The 24,425-nt window shown below is 42.2% G+C and overlaps 1 protein-coding gene across 2 annotated transcripts in view; it reads left to right on the top strand.

The window, feature by feature from the left end:
• SPNS2 (SPNS lysolipid transporter 2, sphingosine-1-phosphate) overlaps positions 1-24,425 on the top strand; it is a 189,756-nt gene that overhangs the window by 62,671 nt on the left and 102,660 nt on the right. The gene's annotated exons all lie outside the window — the stretch shown is intronic.

Below are 24,425 nucleotides of genomic sequence, written 5' to 3'. Positions count from 1 at the left end.
TGATAAGTGTTCCCTGTTCCTCCTATCTCAGTTAATAGTTTTAAGGACACTTAATTCCTTGCCAGTCTTCTAAAGCTTGTCTTTGTCCATAAACACTCTGCATTATATTTTTACAGGGTCCAGTTGAAGAGTGCTTTCAGAGCATGTAACGAAAGCTAGAAAGGGCAGTGTTATGAGGTTTCTGTTAAATACATAAAGAAAGGCAGCAACCCAAATCACCAGCAATTGGTGTCAAGTGATAATGGTGCAAGGATGCTGGGTCATTTGAAACAGTAGCAGTCACTTGTGGAACACTGCAGACTTCTATTTGAAACCCACTGTAGGTTGGTAAAGCCACTCTTGGTGTTTCTGTTCAGATCTTCTGGGCATTGGGCCTTCTCTGGGGTACAGAGCTGCTGCCTTTTCCCCACGCAGGACCCTACGTGCCAGACACGCCTGCCTTAGCAGCTGCACTTTGTTGAGTAGGATCGAGGCGCAGCGGCATGCGAGTGTGAAAAGGCCGTCGGGCTGTGAGACTTGCCAGGTCTGCCTACTCCGCACAAGTCCTTCCACCATGCTTTTCACTGTCTGACGAACCCCTTCGAGTCAAACCAACACTTTTTCAATACGGAAGTTTGAAACCACTGCCTCCATCACTACCTGCAGGATATTTCCTTATGTCATGAAGCCATCTCATTTAAAAATTTTACACTTCTAAGTATTCACTTCTTTCAATCCAGAATTCTTTGGTTTCACACAGACTTTGTATCAACTCTCTTTCTATCATTGAAAATCATTGAGACAGCATTGTGCAGTGGAGCTTTCCAAGACCCCTGCTTAGACTAAGCACCAAACTGTGGCATTTGGCTTCCTTTGGGGTTCGTTGCTGCAGCCCCCCTCACTGTGGATAATTTTGGTGCAATGTTTTCATTTGGGCAGTGGATGTTGCACATCTCACTGGTGGGTGTTACAGAGGTAACTGTACCCACGGAAGGGTGGATCTCTGTCAGAATTGGAGAACGTTGGTGGAACTGAACAGGGTGCAGCCTGCCTTGTTTCTTCTGCTATTGCACTGTTAAAAACATTAATCTTTTTAGCTGCTAAATATCTCCAATTGGTGATTGCTAAATGTAGTTACTTATGTACAAGCAAGCTCAAACAATGGAAAATATATGAAATATGAACCCTTTCTTTGTGCTTGAGTGGGAACATTCATCTTGCTTTAGTGAGGAATGTTCACCTCACATTTCCGAACATTGTATTCAGCAGATGAGCCGTTTCCTCCTTCTCCTTCAGGTTTTGGTTTCTCCTTTGGAGACAGGGGGCTGAGAGGCCATGCTTAGGTGGACTGTTAGAGTAATTATCAAAATGAACAGGCACGGTTTTAAAGATGCTGTTGTGTGATTTTATTGTTACTGAGTGGAGGGGGGTGGAAGTTGGCTTGGATCTTGTTTTGTTTTTCCATAGTTCAGTCTATTGACATGTAGATGAGCAAGAGTCACATTGGGAAAGAGCTGCTTTTGACTGTAGCAGTGTCCCCAAGTGGAGAGGAGACTGAAGAATGCAAGGGAACCTCACAGGGAAAAAAAAAAAAAATCCTACAGCTGACAGCTTCCTGTCAAGCAGCGTATTTGCAAAGATTATGGAAATTTTCATGTTGCTACTGAGTTTTATCTTTGCTGGTGTGAGTGACTCTGTCACTCTGTTAAATGGCTGAGAGAAACCTCCTTGTACAGGCACAGGCATAATTTCACACATCCTAAGGTAATGAGAGTAAATTACGGGGAAACTTCGTTCCTAAACAGTTGCTCTCAGCCCAATTTCATGGAAACTTTAACAATAAAACAAATACAAAACCTTAAAAAAAAAAAAAGCCCTTAAAAATAGAGATGAGGTTAAAAGGAGACTGTGTCTAATTTTGTTAGCATTGTGGTCCTAATTTGTCGCTTCTGGTGACTTGAATTCCTCACAAATTGCTGGTTTGTCTGCAGATCTGTAATTCCCACATGCTGTAATTTTGCCCTTAGAAATGTTGGCCACTGGCAGCTCTCTCTTTCTGAGCTGGAATTTTGAATGTTTTAAACTCCTCAGCATGGTCTTTTTCTGTTCAATCTAGGTGGAGACGCTTGCCTCTCAGGGAGGACTGAGAAGCTGTCTGTTGTGCTGTAACAGAAAGCCCTGAGAAGGCAGTGATGATGAACAGGGTGCTGGGGTGCTGAAGGTGCCTGCTGTATGTGTAATGAAGGCGCTTGGATTGCATGCTGGCTGTAGAGAGAAGTTTGTGTTCTTTGGCAGCCGTGTAACCGTCCAGCAGAAGGATGTGCTGGAGAACCAGGCTGTCCTCTTCTAGGACACTTCAAAATGTGAGATCAAGAGCTCACATTGCAGGAAAAATTCTGAGGTGTTTGCTATGGAAAATCCAAGAGTCTCCCAAATAATGTGCTCTGCTCTTTAATTCCTGTCAGCTAGCAGAAGGGTCAGATACTGCTATGAGTCTTTGGCTGGTTTGAAATCACTAGCTACATGCTTTGAGTTTCAGCTAGCACCAGTCTCTCATTTTAGGCCGTATGTTTAATTGTTATGTCATAAACTGAAAGAATATATCATTTATTATAAAGTCTGAAAACTTGAAATGCTGAGGTGAAAGGAGAGATGGATCTGAGTTGCGCTTTCATCTGGTTTTCGTAATTTCAGTTGGGTTTCATCTTGGTGTTTTTTTATTGTTGTTGTTTTTGAGGAGCCCTGAGAAATTAAACCTGATTCTTTGTTGTTGGCTTTTTACATCAGTTTTACCCTCTGGGCATCTCCTGTTGTTATTATAACCGTTACTATACTCATAGCCTTAGTATGGATTTCTCAGGTAAGAGGACATGACAAGTAAATACAATTAACCAAACTATTCAGATCTTCGAGGGCTTATGATGTAACCTAACCTGTGGATGGAGGCCAGTCTTGAAGTACAAAGATACTTTAAGCTCCAGATATTTTTACTTTTCTGCTCAGCTCTAAAATTTAGGGGAGTTTTGATGCTTACTAAAGTAGTCATGGATGCTTCTTAAATCTGAAATGCTTGAGGAAGGCTTTTTGGTTGTACGCTAATTACGTATTATTTCCATTTACAGTTAGGAATTGCAATGAAGGACACTGTCATGCTGTGTTCTGTGCAGACGAGTAACAATGAAGACGGTCGGGAGAACAGAGCTCTCTGCTTAGCACATGGATCACCTGTGCCATACCTACATGTGCTAATTCCTTCACTAGCCTTTCCTTACGTATAATAGGGATCTCTGCTGTTGGCAGCCCTCAACCAATAAGGCTGACCATTGTTATCTCTGCTTCTGAACAAATTAATGGGGTTCTATGTTGTTTAATATGAAGCAGGAGACTGGGCCTAAGCAGTTTGCAGGATGCATATGTGGTGCAGCAGCAGCAGTAACAGTGCTGCAGTGCACTTCTGTGCCGTCCCTGGTACGGCGAGAAGGCAAAACCACATTCTGTAATTTTATGAAAGAAGAGTGTGTAATTTAAGCAAAATGCTTTACTTGATAGGCTGCAACCATTTATTTTTCAAACATGCTGTGAAATGTTAGTAGTGGGTTTGTATAAAAATGTTTGATTGTGAAGGAGGAATGTTTATTTTGGGTTGAAAAGTTTCAGAAAGGAAATGATATTCATATCTTGATCAAAGTTGAGTAATGTGAAGTTTATAAGCAAAATAGCTGGGCTGAAGTCTCTTCATGTTAGTGTGAATATAGGGCAGTTGCAGAGTGTTTATACTGTACAACTGAGATCAAGATTTTGCTACTTTATTTTCCTGTGTTAGAAAGGATAAATGGAAGAAGGAACAGAGAGCTCAAGCTAGGTTTTGGACACTGCCATGAAGTATTGCTGTTTATATTACTGCAGAGTCCTAAGGTCCACAAGACTGGATGCTATTGCAGAAGTCACTGTGCTCTTTAACCCTGCTGCATCCCTGTAAGTGGTGCTGGAAGCAGGACAGCAAAAAGAGGATAGGGAGGAGGTTCAGTCACCTCAGGGGGACTTCAGCAGGAACACATGAGAAACACAGATGGCCCGTGTTCCAGAGTGACCATCCTGCAGACCTGCTGTGTGCTCTTGGATAACTGGGCACAGCCTCTCTAGCTCTGCGCTCCCACCTAGCACAGCAGGACTGTCTAGCATATTAGAACTCCTCACAAATAATCAATACTCACAGTGGTCCTCTTAGTTGTTTATTATTAATATCATAATGTTGGTGATGATGCTGATGTCTGCCTTGTGTTTGGAAACTGAGAACAGCAACTAGAAGAGGTCGATCCTGAAATGGCTTCTCAGAGAAACAAAGGTATCTTTTCATCTACCTGCTCCAGTTGTTTTCAAGCTGCTGCAAAAACACTGATGCTCCCCTAGCTACCTCTTGTTTGGCAAGTGCTTTCCAGTGTGGCAAAGCACCATGCTCCTGCAAATGAATAAGCAGTTAATTTGTGAATGAGTTGACTTGCATACCTAATTTCCTTTCACACCTCTTGTTTGCAGCTGATGTTAGTGTGTGTTAAAACATGAAGCTTTCCCTGCGTTATGCTGAGAGAGAGTGAGCATGTGTGCAAAAGGGAGAAAGAGGGTAAGGGCTTTTAAGTAAAAATATGATGATGGATGGCATTTGAATACCTGTACTCTGACAGAAATTGATGATGTAATTCAGAGCATATCAATTAGTATGAAGGACTTGAAGAGGAAATTGATGCAACTCAAAACACTTTAGGAGGCTCTGGAACTAGTCAGTATCTAGCTGGAGCAATGGAGGCGAGGATTAGGATGTGCTTCTGCTGAAATAACGTGTTTGGTCATTTCTGAAGGCTTACTTGAATATTTGTAGGCAGTAGCATTGTTAATTTTGTCTTATAAGACAAATCAGTTATTGTTTTCTGCAGGGAGGAGAAAGTAAAGCAAAAAGACACATTCCCCTTTCCCTCCCCTTTCCCTTCCAGGTGCTTTTGCTCCCCCTCTAACTGTGGGCATGGCCACACAAGTAGTTGCTTTGGCAGGTGACTTGGGGAGCAGCAGCAAGTGGGTCAGGGCAGGGCAGGTAGGTGGGAATAAGCAGCTGATAAGCAAGGTACTGGGACATTGTGCTGGTCAGATAAGAAAGATAAAACAATTAAATTTTTGTGAGGGTAAAACCCCAGACAAATAATTTGTCCTTTAACAGGCCAGATAGCCATAGTAATATTTTGGTAGCAAGGCAAAAGGCACAGGATTTTATTTACTCCTAGTTGTACAGGTGCAGGGCTTGTTTTGCAGCAGTTACGTGAAAAAGAGGGTGTTGACTTGGTCAGGATAGAATCATAGAATCATTTAGGTTGGAAAAGACCCTTAAGATCGAGTCCAACCATAAACCTAACACTGCCAAGTCCACCACTAAACCATGTCCCTAAGCGCCACATCTACACGTCTTTTAAATACCTCCAGGGATGGTGACTCAACCCCTTCCCTGGGCAGCCTGGTCCAATGCTTGGCAACCCTTTCGGTGAAGAAATTTTTCCTAATGTCCAATCTAAACCTCCCCTGGCACAACTTGAGGCTGTTTCCTCTCATCCTATCAGGATACCTGTCAGAGGGACAGGAACGATGTGTTGTTTTCTTGCATTCTCCTTTCATTTGTCTCTCTTAACCTGTGGCCTTGTCTTATGTCTGAGCAAGCTTTTTGTGTTAGGAATCATCATTGTTCTGTTTGCAGAAAATAAATAAAAGGAGTATGGTGGTGTCTGATGGGAACTTACACCCTACAGATAATAATTGCACAACTATGGCCACAATAATGAGCAGGCCTTTCAAGTTTGCCATGCAGCTTAGAAATAAGTACTTTTTGGGTGTGATTGAGTTGTATGCTGAGTTTGGAGCCTGTTTTTTTTCTGTTTTGGGGATTTTCTGCACAACCATGCGGTTTTGTAGAGTTTAGTCTTAAAGAATTCAGTAACTGCAGTAACAGCTGTTTTAAGGAGAGTGCCAAATATCGCAAGGGTAAACAAACTCCACAGGAGATGGCAGTTCTTAAATCCTACTTCTTAAAAAGTTAGGACTGATTCTGTAAGTGTTTCTTTAAAAAGCCGCAGCATGAGGCACAGTGTATGCTGTTGTCAGACGGGAAGCTAAAACAAGACAAATGTCTGCTGGTGACTCCAAAAAGATTTGCCTTCTGTGGAGCTTCTGTGAAGCTTCTGCTTTCCTTGCTGAAGTGGGGAGGTTTCTCATGACTTCTGTCTACCTTTATTAAGCTCCTCCCTTCAGTCCTACTTTCAAGACCATAATCTTTACCCTGAATTGGCCCATTTCCCTAAAACTTGCTGTAAAAATAAGTACTTAAAAATTATATAAGCATAAAGCTTATTAGAGGGTATGTAGTAGGGAATCAAGAAATCTTTTGCACATATGTTTAAATAGTTCTTGCAGTATGACTGCCATTAGGTTTAGACTATTTTGTTGATGCTGTTGCTCCACCACAGCAGAAATCTCACTCCAGCTGCGTATGTGAAGGGTGTAAATATCAGAACTAGCAATTTTCTTCAAGCATTTTCTTTGCATTTGAATGGAGCACAAAAAAAAGGCGTCTGATCTGACAAGCAAACCTGATGATGGCTCTAGGAAAACAGTTTTTTGTTTTTGTTTTCAAAGCAATTTCTGCAGTTTTTCTTCACTTCTCTGTTGCACAGTTTAGCTGACTGGAGATGTATTATGCCTCTAGCACACAGCAGGATCCTTATGTCTATAGATGTTTTAGGCAGTCTTTTCTTTTTGCAGTATCCTAGGGTGGTGTGCCTGAGGTGAATATTTGTTTTTTCTCCTCACCCCCCAAAAGTGGCATTAATAACAATATAAAAACTAGGAAATTACACAAAAAAGAAGGTAGGAGTGGGATGGAGTATGTCTGCATTTGACAAATGTCTTTGTCATTTCTAACACCTGCATCTTCTAATATCTTTGGTTGTCCCCAAATATCTGCAGTCCTTCCCTGGGCCCTTAGAGCATCAGAAGATAGGGAGCAGCAGTTTGTGACCCCACCTGCAAGGAGACGAATTAATGGTGTTCTCTGAAATTACAGGTCATTTAAAAGTAATTGCAAGAGATTTCTCTCAGTCTCTGCCATTTCAGATACCAAGTTGTGTTTTCTTACCTGTAGCAGACACTCAATAGGAATGCAGCTAAGTAAAGAAAGAAATGTGAAGTCAGTTCAAGATTGGACAGGGTTATGTGTGTATTTTTAAATAATGGTCATATAAAAGTCAAACTGCTGATCGTGTTTCGGAACACAGAAGGAAAAACCACTATATTTGGGTTCAGTTCTAGTGTGCATGGAGCAGTTCTAATTCCTCACCGTCAGTTCCATCATAAAGTGGGAGCAAAATGAGCAGGAGACGAAACCAAAATCAAATCCATTGCATGGGAATTTGAGTTGACATGAAAGGCAAGTTTCTTAATTGAGGGAGGAGCAGTCCAGATATTGTAGCAGCAGAAAAAAAAAGTTAAACTGATTTAGGGAACAATTTTTTCTGAATATATATATCTTACAGTCCTAGTAGATACCGCATTTTAGGATTTGGTTATACTTTCATGTAGAAATCTCTCTTGGTTAAAACAGTGCCTTGGGAAAAGGACAGATGGTAACTCTTTCCCAACTCAACTTCTGTAGCGAATAAATGGGTGACTATGATCCTGCTGGCTATTAGCAGTGATATATATTAGGATGCTGCTAATTTTCCATGTATTTGCTACGTGACTTAGATTTCACGCAACACTGCAGCACTGCGATAGGTATTAAAAAGCAGTAGATACGTGATAGGCACTTCTCCAACCATTTTTGTTCTCTGTCCAACTTTTCAAGAACAACCAGCTATGTGACAGTTCCTCAAAACTGCATCAATTTCCTTGAGGATCACCAGGTGCCTTCTAAGCATGCCTGGGGTATTTCAAGCGAGGTGTTAATAAGACTCATTTACTAGGCAGATTGGTGTTCCAGATTTATATATGCATTAGCACAAATGATTTTCCCCTCAGTAACTTCTAGTTTTCTATACGTTTTTCGTCCTTATGACATTTAAGTCTGTGGTTGGGGACTGCAGGAGTCTGATGAAGAAGTATGAACAAGACTTTCAAGGTGTTCTACTTCTGAGTTTTTGTTCCTTATTAATTACCATTGTTGTAATGAACAGGTGGCTAATATAGTGAGCAGAAGTAGCACAAAGAGCAGTTTTTCATATTTCTAAGAAGTGCATGGCAGGTAAAGAAAGCCTGCTGGTTTGTTTGCTTTCCCAAACCAGTTGCATTTGGTCCTTCCTCACTTCCACTTTCTCTTCAGTGCCAAACCAGGCAGAGCACAGCCAGTGTACAGCTTTGCAGCTGTGCACAAGTCTTTCAGCTTGCCACAGAGAGAGGAAGAAATTGGACAGCATAGATGGAATTCTCTTTTGTTTGATTTCCTTCCTCTCACTGCTGCTGTCATGAACACGTGAAAATTACCTCTAGCAAAACACTTAAGCTGAGATATAATCTGCCAAGGGAATTTGGGCATACAGTACCTGCTTAAAATAACAATAAATTAGACAGTTGGAAGCCATATTCTCAGTGCAGCTCTGAAAGTCTCTGGCTTGAGTATAATTACAAATAAGATTTAAACAATGCCATTTATTTATACAAGCTTGCTATGAGTCATGAGTTGCATCTTTCTAAATTAATGAAAAGATTAATTTTCTCTTGTTTTCATTTCCATCATCCCCAATACCTTGCGGGGAATAGCTTACAGAGTAAATGACTTCTGGGACCCCATCTGAAAACCATTCCGGTGTGGAGGTTGGTGAGGAATGCTGCAGCTCTCTTGGTAAAGCGCGTACCTCCTGGGAACACCTGGCGTGCCTGTTCAGACCTGCACAGAGCTATCTGCTGGTGTTTGGGTGGCATTCATGTCTGGCTGTTGGACTGACTTGAAAGCGCCTTCGCTAGCTTGGCATTTGCCTGTTTGAAAATAAAGTTCTTTGTGCTATGGTAGCTCGCATATCTATCTTGTCAGGTCCTTGTGGATTTACCTACCATCTATATATGCTAAAACATGTTCGGTGGTGAGCTATATCCGTACTGTGGGGTGTTCTGCGCTTCTATGCAGACCAAACTTCTCTTGGTTGAGCACTGAGGGATTGACATAAGCCGTGGTCAGCAGGTGCTCTACAGCCCAGCTTCCCAGCAAATATCTTGCACACCATGTGGGTACTTGGAGTCAAGCATGGTTCCGGCCAATGTCATGAGCAGAAGGAATAGAGGCTTTTGGGCACGACACGCTTATGCAAGATCTTAAGCCTGCTCTCCACCTGCAACATGTATGCCCCCACAGCAGAAAGCTTGACGAGTTTCTTTTATCTGAGAATCACTTTATCTGATAGCACCGATTGTGGTGCTCAGAGTTTGCAGTACTTCCTGAATCCTCATTTACTTTAAATTTACTGACCGCACAGGCACTTCACAATACTTTTGTGAGTTACTTTCAATAATCAGACAGCACTGAGGGTTTTTTTTTTCCCCTTTGCCTCAGACTGGCACTGCTTTTTTAATTTCATCCCCTCTATATTATGCAGCGTTCTAATGGGAATACAACTAAGATGCTTTATTTTCTGCTCAACATCTAAATCAAGAATAAATGATCAAAAGGATTGACGTGTGTCCTAAAAGAAGTACCTTTAATACCAGTGACTGAAGTGCACGACCAAAGAGCGTGGATTACTGTTCAGATTGAGGACTGGGTTGCCTTTTAATTTTAAAATGGATCTTTTATTTTTCTTCTCTATTCAGTGAGAAAGCACATTCACAGGACCCCAACAGGCTGTTTCTTCAAAGGGAGCTCTGCCTTTTATGTTCTGTACAAGTTTGGTGGCCAAGCATTTTCTTCCTGACCCCATCTCTTCAGCTGTTTAGAAACTTCTATGCAAAAGTAGGGTGTGGGTAGGGAGGGATTATTTCAGTGATAGTCCCTTATGTGCAGCACCTGTGTCCAAACTTGATTATCTCTGAAGATTTAACAGTTTTCCACTTCACATGTAAAAACATCCTGAGATAAGGAATGAGAGTTAGGGACTGTCCATCCCAAAAGTCATGTTTTATTGGCCGGCTATGAAACTTCAGGTTATTAAACATCATTGCAAGAAATTTTGCTTGGTGTTTTATCTTACTAAAAGACTGATAACGTTGATTAACAGAAGTGAGAGTTGTAACTGACATGGGATAATGCATGCATTTCTGACTATAGATACAGTGGAGTAATGCTGCTGCTTTGTTTCTGTATAGAGAGGAAAAGCCACTATGGCTGGCTTCAGATCTGTAATACATATAGTTGTTCTGAGACAGGAAAGTCTCTCTGGAATGAAATGTGGCCACTATGACCAAAATAAAAGAACTTCAGCAATTCCAGTAAATGAAGACATGAATTGCAATGGAAGCAGTTTCTTTTAAACAGGGTATTTTGTAAGCCAGTCTCTTTCTAGGTTATTCTTTATTCCCCTCACCCCTTACTGTTTTAATCTGTTGGCCAATTTTGGCCGCACTTGAAGAAGGAAGACTTCTAGAAGGAAGACTTCTCAAAGATACAATGCTGCTAGAGGTTTCATAGAAATTTGGAGCCAGGGAAATGAGGGAGGCCCTGTAACATGAGCTTAATGTTTATTAGATGTGAAAGAAACCGCAAAGGCAAAAGATCTTGAACATCCGCCACCTCTGAAAAAGCTTGGAGAATGCTGTCTCTAGACATAAAGCCATAGGAAAACAGGGATCATTAGTTCTGCTTTTAGGAAATAACTTTCTGCTATAAACTTGCTGTGAACTGGCTTGTGGGACCTTGCCAAGCCTTTCTTTGAAAAAGATGTGGGCTTCTATGAGCTATGTGCTGTGGTTAACTCTTGATCTTGTGATTAGCTGTCCTGACTCTGAGGTGCACCTGTCATTACAGAATTAATGCACATTTCACGAGCAGAAGCTTAACAAATTAGAGCCTTTTACTGTTCATAGTAAAGGGGGGAAACGCAAACTCCTTCTTTAGCTAGCTGTATTGCAGTGTCTCCTGAAACAAGTGGAGGCTACGTCCTTTTTTTCTTCTACTGCATTGTTAATTATCACAAATTAAAGTATAGGTGACTCGCTGACAGCAATTTTTAAAAAATCTGACTCTTGAGAAATGAAGGGTTCAATATCACCCTGTTTTTTTTTAAAAACAGAAAACTTTCTGTGCAAGGTGAAGGAAACGTTTTTCTGTGTCCTGGAAAGAATGTACAATTATTAATCTTTTTCCCAGGTTCCTGTACTCATCTATTTTTTAAGAAATTCATTACTGAATGCCCTGAGGGATAGTTCATGGAATTTGGTATCACTTTGAAATTCATGCAATGAAGTTAGAGTTAGAACTGCATTTGTCGCTGGATGATGTTGAATTTAAGTATGGCATCTAACACTCCTAGCATGCTGCAGGAAGAACTAGGGTTCATCTTTGGCAAAGGAGGAAGCCTACTGCAGTGGATAGCAGTCCAGGCTGAGGCTTGGGGAAAAAGCAGGGAGCTTGAGTCTCTTTCTGGGCTGTGCTGCTCAATTATACGTGAGCTCAGATGTATCGCCATATGTCTCACTGTGTCCCTTTCCCCATGTTTAAAACAGGTAATGATACTGACCTAAATGATAAATGCTTAGTACTTCCTAGATAAAAAGCACTATAGAAGAGACGTTTCCATTTGCACAAGTCTTGTTAAATTCCCAGGTGCTTGTTAATATAATTTCATTGCAACATTTCTCACTGGTGGCTATGCTCACTATGGTGTGTTTATCCACAGGAAATGTTTCCTTTTCTTCGATCCTAGTCTTTTCTTCAGAGTGGCAGTAGATTTTTGATTCCTTGTTTTGCCTTGCAACAGTTAAAACACAGGCAGGCCTGTCAGCTTTGTCATATCACAGATGCCAGTTACTGTGAAATCAGACTTTTGATCAAAGGCCTTTATGTTTGCAATATCAGAGGCTCAGCAGCCTTTATCACCTACCCACAATCTACAAATAAAGTTTGAACATGGAAAGTGGTTAAAATGGGTCTGCTTTACAAACATAGAAATAAAAGCTGCCCTAAATCAGAGAGACTCTCTTTCCTAATAACAGCAACAACAAAAATGTTCCTGTCTGTTTTTTATTTGGGATGCACGTCTTATAATTAATCTTCCTTCTCCTAATTTCCCTTTCATCTGGGGCTCTTCTAGGCACTTCACAAGAACATAATAACCAAGCCCTACTGTATCTGTGACACACATGATTATTGTTATTATCTTCATTAGGCTAATGCAGACTATGAAATTCTGCATGATCAAATAACTTACCCAAGGTCAAATAGTGATGTAGTGTCAGGATTGGGAACAGAGCAGTCCTGTCCCTTAAGCCTGGGTTGAATTCAGGTTTTGCTAACGTGGGTGTGTCATTTAGGAGTGTGCATCACTGTCCTGTTACCATAGCCCTTCTCACAGAGGTCCTGTGGCAATGCAGCTAGGCAAAAACCAAAAATGTTGCTGTGGAGGGTGTTTTAGCTTCAGAAATTGCTACAACTTGCACTGAGTAAAACACTCTATAAATAAAACAGGGCAAGCCCTGTTTGTGCTATGAGGATTTCCTGGTATCACTGTAGTCTCATGGCTACACCAATGACCCCTTCCAATTATAGAGAAGCCCTAGCTGTCATGCTTATTTTAGTGCACTCTGTTCTCATCTAAGTACACAACCTCGTGCAGGTATAAGGTTTTACACACAGATTTTACTGCTATATCAGCTATAGAGCTATTGTAGAACACAGTAAATTCTTTAATAGGTCATATTTAAGAAGTTAGACTGATGCATTTAAGTATCTCCTGTGATAACTCCAAAGCTGGTTTCTTTTCTTTTTTCCCTAATACTGCTGTGGGTAAGCCCTGGGTTCCTTAACAAGCTTTTGAGCCCCACACCGATCTTCTTTGAATACCTGTGTGCCTTGCTAATTAACTGTACAAAGCCACTTGCCTTGTCAGCTAGATGAATTTAAAGACATGTTGCTTAGAATAACTAATGCAGCCGTCAACAGTTGGGCACCATGCTTGATCGTTTCCTAGCGCAGCTTGACCAGGACCCAGAATGAAATACAAATGCTTAATGCATTTCTGTGGGAGGTGCATGCACACACGTGTGTGTGCACGTATGTGCGCAGAGGAGGAGTGTCACATTGCTTTGTGCTCAGGGAAAGGTATTTTCAGTCAGTGGGAGATGTTGGGGTGGGCAATGACAGAAGGGCATTTCCACTCATACACAGATAAAAAAATGCCTGTGATTAGAGGACTGCAGTGGCTGCTTTAAATAGTTATGGAAGAAAACACAAGAGGGTTCCAGGAGCCTATGTTGGCAGTGTGTGGTAATATACCCACAAGCCTCACTGGCAGGGAAAAATGTCTCCCTCGGGTCATGTGAGGATATGAAAAAAGCTCCTCTAAACAGGACCTTTTGATTTATTTACATCATACATGTAGTAGGATTCTTGCGTAGATCGATGCACTTGTGATGGGAGAGTTCCCCAAGAGAATACAAGAATGGGGAGAGGGAAGGAGGAAGGGAATACGAGGGGTATGAGAAGCTGCTGTACAGATCATAGTGCCCTCCAGATCAGGAGATGGGTGAGGAGACCCAGAAAGTGCTGGTTATGGTGCTCGAGAGAGAACAGGGAAAACAGGTGGATGAAAGGGAGCAGTGTGCAAGGGTGGCCTTGGAGTAGCTTTATCCTCCTTTCTTTAGGCAGGTTGACGGACTCATAAACCTACTTGCCATGTTCAGCAGCGGTGTCTCAGAGATGTTTAAAGCATATATTTAACAGTGAAGGCCATTGCAGGATTACTAAAGTTAGGGTAGGTATTTTTATCTGCAGCCAAAAGCTTTTTCATCTGGAAGTTAAAACAAGAAGATTTAGGTAGCTACTTGAAATAGTAGGGCTTTGGGGTTTTTTTACAGATTTCTTGTCATCTTAGAAGTGGGCTGCACCACCAAGTTTGCATCACAGTTTTATCCAGGTTTTAATCTGTGGAGGATATGCTAGAGGCAATTCCAGCTCTTCCTGCTTTTGCACTTAAAGCCTCATGATCCTATCCAGATCTAGGTCCCCGAGGGAGATTTGTGTAGTGGACATTAACATTGCAGAGCCACTTTTTAAAATCAGTATGCAGCTTGGCAGGAGCGCTGGAGATGTGCTCATATACCCCCATCCTGACATGAAGCTGATTACCAGAACTCTTGATTAGCCCAGGACCATGACAGTAGACATGTCGTGCTTTGACGGAGAAACTGGCAGTTCCAGGCAGCAGAAACCTGCCTGGAATGTGCCTGACATTCCCTGCCGGGCTGCTTTACCACCTGGCTGCTGTTCTTCTGCAGACCACTCTGTACCCGGTATCTCTGGATCTGGCATCTCCCCTGCATTTTATAAAACATTCTTTGTAGTAAAAAAGAATAGAAAGCTCCTTACAATTACATACAAGTATACTAGCGTGCCCTGGACAGCTTGTGATGTTCCAAAATAGCTTCAAGGCATTGCTAAGCAGAAGCAAAATGCAAATGAGAAATGAGATGCAGTCACTTGGAAGTATGTCCAATCTGAGTGCATATTTCTACAGATTTGATAGAAATCTTAACTGGAGAAATTAGCTGTCATCTGCTGTAAATCATCAGTCGCCAATTACCCCAGTTGTTCACTCATATCTTAGTCTTCTGTGTCACAAAAGCGTGTGTGGCTGAAAAAGGGGAGGCAGTGGATAAAAATTCCTCACTCGCTAGAGTCTGACATTAGAGAACGTAGAGACTTTCTTCCATTAGCCTTCACAGCCTTGAAATCTGCATTTTTTATTTCTCTCTAAATAATTTTTTTAGTTTAACATTTTGAATTGAATGTTTTTTGGTGAAATGTGATCTAGTGACAGCCCCAGAGACATAGCTGCTTGTACATAGAAGGTACACCTGATAGCACAGGCTTTTTGGTGGGCTTCCTCTTCCCAACCTGCCTGAAAATCTCGAGTCCGACAGGGGCCGTGTTGGAAGATAACAGTGCAAGTTCTCATGGTCTGCAGGGACCAGTCAACGAGGCAGGCAACAAAGTGACTGGCTAGAGGTTACGCTTGCACAGAATTAGGTTGAGAACTGTTAGCCTCATGTCATGCACGCCATTAGTTCTCAGTTTAGTACTGTTAAAATATTTGCATGTACTTTGGCTGGTTCTAAGCGAGTAGTATCCGCGTATTTACTAGATAAGGTGATATTGAGCATTCAGTAGGATATGGTAGTATGCTTCAAATGTATTTGGTTAAAATATAAGCAAGAAGAGGTAAAAGTAAAGGCATCAAATTGATTCTGAGAATAAGAGCCTAATCATTATGTATTGTCTCTAGAAGAACTTGTAAATGACTTTCCTTTGTTGATTTTGTCTGGCCAGAAACCATGAGAATAGAGCTGTGAAGTCCATAGCCACATCTGTACAAAGCCAGCAAAAATCTCCAAAATGTCTCCCAAAAGAGATTTTGTAGATGCTTATTTTAATTTCCTTGCAATTTGTGGCTCATGCCAGTTTCCTGACTCATTGTCACTCCGGTATGGTGATACGCCAAGTTTTCCAATAAGGAAAACAAGGGAGTGGTGAGTCACTGGCTGAATTCATATGCACTTGATTTGCTCTATCATTATCTATACCGTTTTTATTTATTTTAATTAGTTCATATACAAAGTCTCTGAGATATGTGTCATTGCATGAATTAGCTAGACTTGTTAGTCTTCTGTAAAGATTAGAAAGCCAGAAGACAACTAGAGCTTTTGGTGGCAGGCCCACTTTTTTCTACCATAGCACGCATAAGGAGAGTATGAATGGGGGGAGTCTCTGAATTTTCTAAGATTTGAATAAGTGAAATAATAATGTTCTTATTTTTTGAGGCTCTGCTCTTTGATCTGAAAATCTGTTAAGGCTGCTGATTAGATTGAAAATGTCAAAAGAGTAGCCTTTTCCCTCAGTAAAGATTGTGTTTCGTTCTGTGTTAGAGCAGAGGTATTGCAGTGCAAAGCGTGCCTTGCTTAGTTTGTGCGGGTTAAAAACTAGAAAGAGGGTCTGAATTGAGTCCTGAGATAGAGATGCTGGGTATGGGAGAAAGGCCTGGCCACCTTCATCTGAAAGCTGTTAATGATTCCTGTCATTTCGGATGGCTAATATAAACCTTAGCTACTACTTATGTTTCTGTTGGTTGTTTAAAGTTGTAACAGCTTCTGATTTTTACCATTCCACATAAAGGAATCTTTCCAAGTCTCAATGAGTAAGTTTGGTTTTAAGTTCAGGTCTAGGTGCCAATTCATTTTAGCCTGTCCTTTTAGCCAAATCACGTCATTTATCTCTAATTGAAGTCTTCCCTTGGCTTGTGGGAATTGCAAGCCTGTTTAAGATAGGCTAAGGCAGGAGACTCAAAGTGAGATGAGGCAGGGGTGAAATAAAGGATCTCGTAGGGAGCCGTATGGCAGGGGTGGAAAGGAGAGCAAAGTGACACTGTGAGCTTAGTCTCAGATTTGACCCATGTCATTTTGCAGTTTTACTGGTGAGAACTGTTGTTGCATTGGATCATAAACGGAAAATCTTCCATGTTTTGGAATTTATTTAAGCTCTTGGGCTCATGTTGGCCGAGTATCCCATGCTCCCCATTTGACAAGGGCTTCCTTCCCAGCCATAGTCCTGGGAACAGACCTACACTGTAATTAGGGAGATGAAGGATTTGATTAGGGTGTGGTTTTGCCAGTGAGGCACCCAGCATTTGGCAGCCATGGTTGCATTCAAATTCCTATTTGTTTTGTTTTGATTTTTTTTAATCTGAGCAGGACTAGCTGTCCTGCACTGCGTTCCCTAGACGCCCTGACCCTGTGTTAATGATGCCTTGTGCTAATTGATTCTACACCTGATGGACTTTTTTTATCTCCTCCCACTCTTGCAGGCAATTTTGTGTAAAGGCTTTGCATACAACATTACAGGGGAGTTTGAGCTATGTTAGAGGAACCATCATTTATTACTACCTAGCCCCTGCCAGAGAGACAGGGAGAAGTTGTTTTTTAATATATTTTCTTCTCCAAGCCTTTGGTTAATTGCATTCCTTGGTTTTTTTTTCCTAATGCTTAATTACTTGTTACATGCCGTGCAGGTAAGCCAATAGCCTTTGGGAATGAATGAATAGCTCAGATACTTCCCCACTGATATTATAATAATGATAAAAACATTGAATGGAAAAAGTGGGTGTGACAGGTGGTGCAAGTCTCTGAGGATAACATTGGTTTTCGATTCAGAATAGGAATGTCACTACAAAGCAGACAGAAATTTTTATTTCGTTTCCCAAGCAGTAGTGTGCTTGGCAGAGTGTACAGCACCTATCCTAATGAAAGCCCACTGAAAATACTACTCAGGGTAAACAGCAAGTCCTCTTGTGTGTTAGAGCTACAGCTGTATGCCCTTATGGGTTTGCTCTCCATTTCAAACACAGTCTTCTGAGACGAGCCTTCACCCCGTCACCTTTCTGTATGTGCAGGTAGTGGGAGGCTATCAGTGTCTGTGAAGGCTTTGAACTCTCACACTTACCTGCTCTGGGGTTTTGTTAGCAGATTTTTAAGCAGCTGTTTCACGGCCTGTGAATGACTGCAGTGCTGGGCGCTGAGACCCTGGCTCGTTCTGATCTTCGGCTTGAACTGCTGTGCTGTGCCTCGCAGTGCTTTGCTTTATTACTCAGGGAAACCCCTTTCTGAACATGGCGCTGTGGGTGTTGGCAGTTTCTTTTCAATGCTTTCTAGGTCACAAGTTTCTTGCATGCCAGTGTGAGCTGATCTTAGGAAACCCTTGTTTTGATTTGTCTCGTTGCTGGTTTTGTTTTGTTTGTTTCTTTTTAATCCTGCAACACTATTTCAAAACCAAAGACTATTTCACCAATGCATATTGTCATGTCATACAACAGTGGAAATTAGTTTTGCAGAAGGAAAGTCAGTGTGTATGTCCTAAGGAAGCTCCTGTCAATGTTTTCAAGCAAGACGTCACCACTGATTTATCAATACTTAAAGAGCAGGCCTGCTTCTTTTTGCATGTAAGACACGGAATGCTTCATGGCAATCCAAAGAAGGTGGTACGGTGTTTTAGTTCTAGACTTGCTAGTTCTGGTAGCAGTGGGAATTTATCTTGAAGTACAAATATCAGCAGGGCCACCATGGTGGTTTTCTGCAGCTGAGTATTTAAATAGGGTCCAAATTGTGAAGCTGGTGTTTAATAGCTAGTGGGTGGCTGAGCTGAAGCCAGCTCGTTTGAAGCTTAGGGATCTGTGTGTGAAATGCAGTCACACCTTGGGGTTGCAGTGAAGATACAATCACAGAGACCTCAGAATAAACTTCTCTCCACCTAATCTTTTCACATGTCTCTGAACAGACAGGTGTGTACACCACTCCTATGCCTCCTTAATGCATTATTTGAAGCAGGTTGAATATGGCTGCAGGCATGAGGAAGAGCCTGATGGTAGGAAGGTGGCTTGTGCCTTTAATGGCTCAGAGGCCAGGGCTTGGCTATCCCTGCTTGGTTACCTCCACCTGCAGGAGCTGGTCCTGGAAGAACCAGGGAGCATAGCCTGGGAAGGAAAATGCATTCATAAGGAGGAGAGGTAGGTAGTGACAGGTAATGGAGGAAAAAGACTTATTGGTACAGAGTCTGCTCTGGCTCTTTGGGAGCCAAGACAGTGTGTGTCTGGGTTCTCCTCCGCCTCCTTTGAGGCTTCCCCAAAGAGAGGTGCAAGTCCAGGGCTGCAGTGGGGCAGGAGAGAGGGTGCTGGGGGCACACAAGATTGCAGTCAGTGCCCAGCCTGCATCGTGTGGAAAGCTGTGTGCTGGTTCCTTTCAAGCACCATAATTTTTCCCCATTAAAAGATACCTTTAAAATTGCATATGCTTTTTAATTAAGTAGTTACGTTGGCCAGTGGTATTGCAGCACACACGCAGTGTTTAAAGAATGTGCATTGGCATTACTGATGCAAGGCTTGGTGAGCTGAAAACCTGTGGCTTTGTTTCTGTAGCTTTGCACTCTGTGCACAGGCTAACTCTGTATTTTGCACCTGCCTTGGAAGCAGTTTGAAATCAAATCATGATGTTTTGTTTTGGTGAGTGGAAAATGGGGCTCTCCCAGGGAAGCTCTAATGTCTGTTTGCTTTGAAATTGTGATTTCATTGTGGCTTAGCTTATGAACGCTGTTTCTTACCATGGCGACTCTTTGTTCATATATTCAGGTAGCAGTAGTTAGGTGAAGAGCCCATGTTTCTTTTAAATATAAAGGATAACCAAGGCACTCTGCACACTAGATCTGCTATGGAGTAGTTCTGTAAATGATGGTTAACACAAGAAACATCTGTACTAAGATGACCTTCTGTTCAGAGCATCTTTTTACCCCATATCAGATGACCTTCCAGTCCTGCAACTTTTGTTTTGTTGTAGCTCTGGTCAGGAACACAAAGCCTATCTAGGCAAGCAGCCTGCCTCATGCATGATCTGTACCACCCACCCCCCTGTTTGTAGCCTGAACTGCACACTTCCAGGAAAATTCGCCTTTCCTAAAGCATTGCCCCTAAATCAGAGATAACTTAGGCCATTAAATGTGGACCTGCATTCCAAAAGCCTCAGAATCAGGTCTTTTATAGTCACTGTTTGTGAAATGGCCATTAAAAATGGCAACAGTACTCTGGATCCTGCACTAGATCCTAGAAACCCTCTGACACTGTGAGTGGATGAGGTCAGCCACGTTCCTCTTCCCCATTTACTTGACATTCCCTCCCTATCTAACACTGCACGCCCAAAGACCTTTTATTCTCCAAATTCCTCTTAAAAGTCCTCTTCATGCCCAGTGCCCGCAAAAATCCGATAACTGCCTTGGTGTCTTTGTCAGGTACTTAGACACTAGCGTGGCAGGCCTAGTAAAGTAACCTAGATAGGGCTGAAGTAACTAGTCATTCCTCTGTCTGGGTTTCCCAGTAAGTCCTGTCTCTGCGCCCATCTTGATCAGCACTCCTGGCTAGGTGCTGCCCGTGTTTCATCTCATTGAGTTCCAAGCTCTACATCAGCATTAACAGTGTCTGGTTCAGCTGGTGAGATGCTTTGGAAGGTTGGCACCATGTTTCCTGTGTGTTTGTTCAGTCCTGAGAATGCCGAATGTGCTTAGGAGATAATAGGTGATAGCACTAACGTGTGCCGTGTAATCATAAAGACATCCCCAATGGCCATCAGCCCTGCTGAGAGGCTGTCTCAGGAAGAGTGGTGCCTGTTAGCTGCTCATGGCTGTTTTAAGATCCTCCTGGGACGTAGGTATGAACCTTAACCCAAGAAAGGCCTTGTCAGCCACATGTGGCGTCTTCCCTTTCTTGGATTGCATCAGGTGTTGTGAGACACCTGGGAGCACATCTCTACAAGCAACATGATCATTGTCTGGAGCCTGGCTCCAGCTATCTCTGCCTTCCAATCATCTAGAAGCAGAAGGGAAAGTCAAAAGCTCTATCATTTTCCTGTATTCTTCCCTGGTCTATCATTGCTTAATTGTATCCCTAAATCTTATTAAAGTTTGGGGTGAGTCATTGCCATGGTAAGGTGGAAGCAGAGCTGAGCAAATTTAAGAGAGGAGGAGTGTCTTCCCATGTGAGTGTGCTGAGCAGGAAAACTCCCACAGCAGAGAGAAACTCCTATCACTTCACAGATGTGTTGCATCATCTGCTTGCTGCTGCCTCTAATTTAATGCTCTAAATCCCATATCAAAACACCTGTAGTCCAAAGAGAATATAAAATAGACTTGGAGTAGGAAATCCATGCCAATTAGACATGCAGATCTCTCTTAATCATCTGAGACCTTCTTCCAAGCTCACACAGGACTTACAGTTGTGGTTCTATATTGTCCTGTTGCATTGACTGTCCACAGAATCCACTTCCCTCTCCACCACCAGAATAAAGTTGTAGGCTTAATCCAAGGTGGCTGCACTTCAGTGTCCTAAATGTATTTCCTTTGTGGCTACAGTCGTTCAAGCTTGTAGAACACTTTATGATCTCTCGTGGAAAAAAGCACTGTAGAACGGTAAAGCCATTGTCACTGGGCGGATAATTTCTTTGTAATGAACTGGAAGACCTCCTCTGCTTTACTGTGTAGGTACCATTATAATCCCTTGCACTTGCTGTTCTGGTTTCTGATGCAAATCCAAAAAAATCTTCTTTCTGAGGCTATGTTTTCCATCACATCACAGACTCCCGCTCCTCATAACTTTTGGTGGTTTAATGTGCCTCTTTGGCATTCTGGCATGGCTGGGAATATGTTGCTGTAGGCAGGGCAGGCGCCTTTCAGGGTGGTGGAGGGAGCTCGGGGCGTGCATGTGTATTCCATCATGGGATTAGGAGCACAGAATCCCAGAGTAGTTGAGACAGGAAGGGACCTGTGGAGATAATCTAGTCCAACCCCTCTGCTCAAAGGATCTACCTCCTCAGACAGTTTTAATAAGGCAGGACTACAGCTCTTCATCTCCCTTTTCCCATCCCTGAATCAGTCCCTTTGGTATCCTGTGGCAGGACAGCAGGTTGTGCTGTTCTGCTTTTTGTACAGGTGCTCTTGACCCTTGTGCACCTGCTAGTTTAGAAGGTATGAATCCTGCTTGGTGATCACTTCAGCCCAGAGGTTTCTACCATGAAACCGACATCAAGGTAGTCTGTCTGCACCAGCTTCAGAATACATTTTTTCATCAGCTGCCATCCTAATTAGAGCGTTTGCTGGGAGCAGTACAGTTGCAGTGTCCCTGGTTTAGTATTTCACTGCTTTGTTTTTCTTCGCAGCCTTTAGGTAATGTACTTGTAGCCTATTTCATAGACTTTAATTATTAAAATGAAAATCTATCGTCATGTCAGTGGGAGTTGTAGCCCCATCCTGAAAGAAAGGTGGGTGCAAAACTTAGCCCTTTGTTACTGAAATAAAAGAAGCTGCAAGCTGATGGGCTGAACAGGAGCATGGCATCCACCAGGAAGCCATTTGCCCATGGATCAGGAGGTGAATGGGCATCACTTTGACCACCCAGTGATGTACCTGCGCGGATTAAGTCTTGTATTGAATGTCTCTGTAAAAGTAAGGAGAGCTTGGATCCCTCTGACTTGGCTTCTCCAGCTGGAGTGTCTGGGGCTCAGCTGCAGGGAGTTAGTAGGGTATTTCATTTCTGTGTAGCACAACTGAGTGACGATAGGAGAACATAAGAAAACATTGTATTTGGTATTTCATCCCTTCTTCCACGTTCTTCTTGAGAATGTTGATGGGTTTATCTTCTATAAAATTGGGATTGTAGTACCCACAAGTCGTTCTGACTTGCTGAGCTTCACATGATGTGGGCAGTCTGAGACCAACCAATAATGGAGCACAAATTGAAGGTGTTCAGAGCTGGTTAAGCTAAGTAAGGTTTCTAGGTTGTGTTGCAAGAGAACCGTTTTTTTGTGAAAGGGTGGGACACCAAGGGGAGTATGTAAGTCATCTAAGCCACAGAGGGTTTTGCTAGGCAAATGCAAAATTTATTTTTGTTCATCAGATATTGCCTGGATAATGATATCTCAGTTATTAATGGAGCAAATGAGGGAAGGACAGCCAAGAAATGCCAGGGCATTTTGAAAATGGAGGTAAATCTGCCATCCAGGAGGAAGCTAAGAAGTTCCTGTTGGAATTATAGTAGACAGCAATGCTCCAAAGGAAAAGAAAGGCCAGGGGAACGCTGTGTCAGGCTGGATGTAATCAGGCACTTAATACTTCAGAAAATTATAGAATCACAGAATAATTGAGGTTGGAAGCAACCTCTGGAGATCACCTAGTCCAAGCCCCCTGCTAAAAGCAGGGTCAGCTAGAGCAGGTTGCTCAGGACCGTGTCCTGTTGGAGTCTGAATATCTCCAGGGATGGGGAATCCACAACCTCTCTGGACAACCTGTTCCAGTGTTTGACCATGCTCACAGTAAAAATGTTTTTTCTTATGTTTACATGGAATTTCCTGGATTTCAGTTTGTGCCCTTTGCCTCTTTTCACTGGGCACCAGTGTGAAGAGCCTGGCTCGGTCTTTTTTACCCTCTCTCCTATCAGGCATTGATACGCATTGATAAGATTCACACCCTTCCCCACCTCTAGCCTTCTCTGCTTGGGGCTAAACAGTCTGATAGAGAGAGTACAGAAGTGGGGATTGTTGTAGGAGGTTGAATTAATGTTACTGGGCAGATATTGGTAGTCTAAAGCCAGCCTGAATGCTGCCCTGAGTAACTGGTGATGTACAAGTGATACGGAATAGGACAAATGAGCTTTCTTGCTTTTTCCTTCCTTCTCTGTATCTTTTTTTTCCTTTAGTACCTTTAATTTATGTCTGTTTTCTTGGCACTGTCCCGTGTCTTCCGGGAATAGTTATCTCTGGGTCTTTTATGTCTCTGTGTTTGTCATTTAGTGTGATCCTGGCAGTCCCAAAAGCTAAGATATTTATGAGTTCAGGTTGGTGCTTAGTTGATTCCCGTGACCTGCAGTGATGAGCAGAATCACTTTGGATAAAGCCTCAGATCAAATTTTGAACAGGAGGTGAACTTTCATAGATGTTCAGTATAGTTGGAGAATGGTGTTTCTCGTTTTTAAAAAAAGAAACTTGCATATCCTCAGTTTTGGGGAAGACAGTAGCCTAAATAAGGAAGTCCCAGATATTAAGAGAGCTACTGTCTCTGTTCCAGACCCAAGAAGTCAGAGTGCAGTTTGTTTAGACCATAGACAAACATTCAGGCCTATGGATCTGTATCTGACACAACTGGACCATCTACAGCTTGGCAAACGTGTGTCCTCCAAGATGAGTTATACAAGCTCTCCTGTGGGTTTTCCCCGTTGGCTAGTTGGTTACAAAAGCATGCCTGTTCATATGTACCTGACATCATTACATGTATTTGTATGTTTGATACCCAGGTGCTAAATCTAGCTGACTATGTAAATACTACAAAGCCTGTTAATTTTGCTTATGCCAATTAATATATTGGGGGTTCAGGGAAGAGAGAAGGTTGGTTTTGGTTCTGCTTGTAGTTGCTTTAAAGCTAAGCCTTTGGTCACTTACCCACCTTTACTAAGCTATTTTAAATTTATTTTCTGCATTTGTTTTGGAAATGAGAACCCCCCCGAACTAGTTAAATGTGAAAACTTCCATCATTGCTCCTATCAATATGTCATATCTCCTCCCAACAGAGATTTATTAAAACTTGTCTTGGATTCAATTTGTCCTGTTGAACCATTTGAATCACCTAAGGCACAGAATCAGTTTCCCTGTATTTCTGTAAAATAACAGAAGGGATCTGGATTCTGCAGAAAACA

Source organism: Gymnogyps californianus, chromosome 20 (genome assembly GCF_018139145.2).
Source record: "Gymnogyps californianus isolate 813 chromosome 20, ASM1813914v2, whole genome shotgun sequence".
Lineage (NCBI taxonomy): Eukaryota > Metazoa > Chordata > Aves > Accipitriformes > Cathartidae > Gymnogyps > Gymnogyps californianus.
The sequence above is the reverse complement of the archived record's forward strand: the minus strand, read 5'-3'. Positions and strand labels throughout refer to the sequence as shown.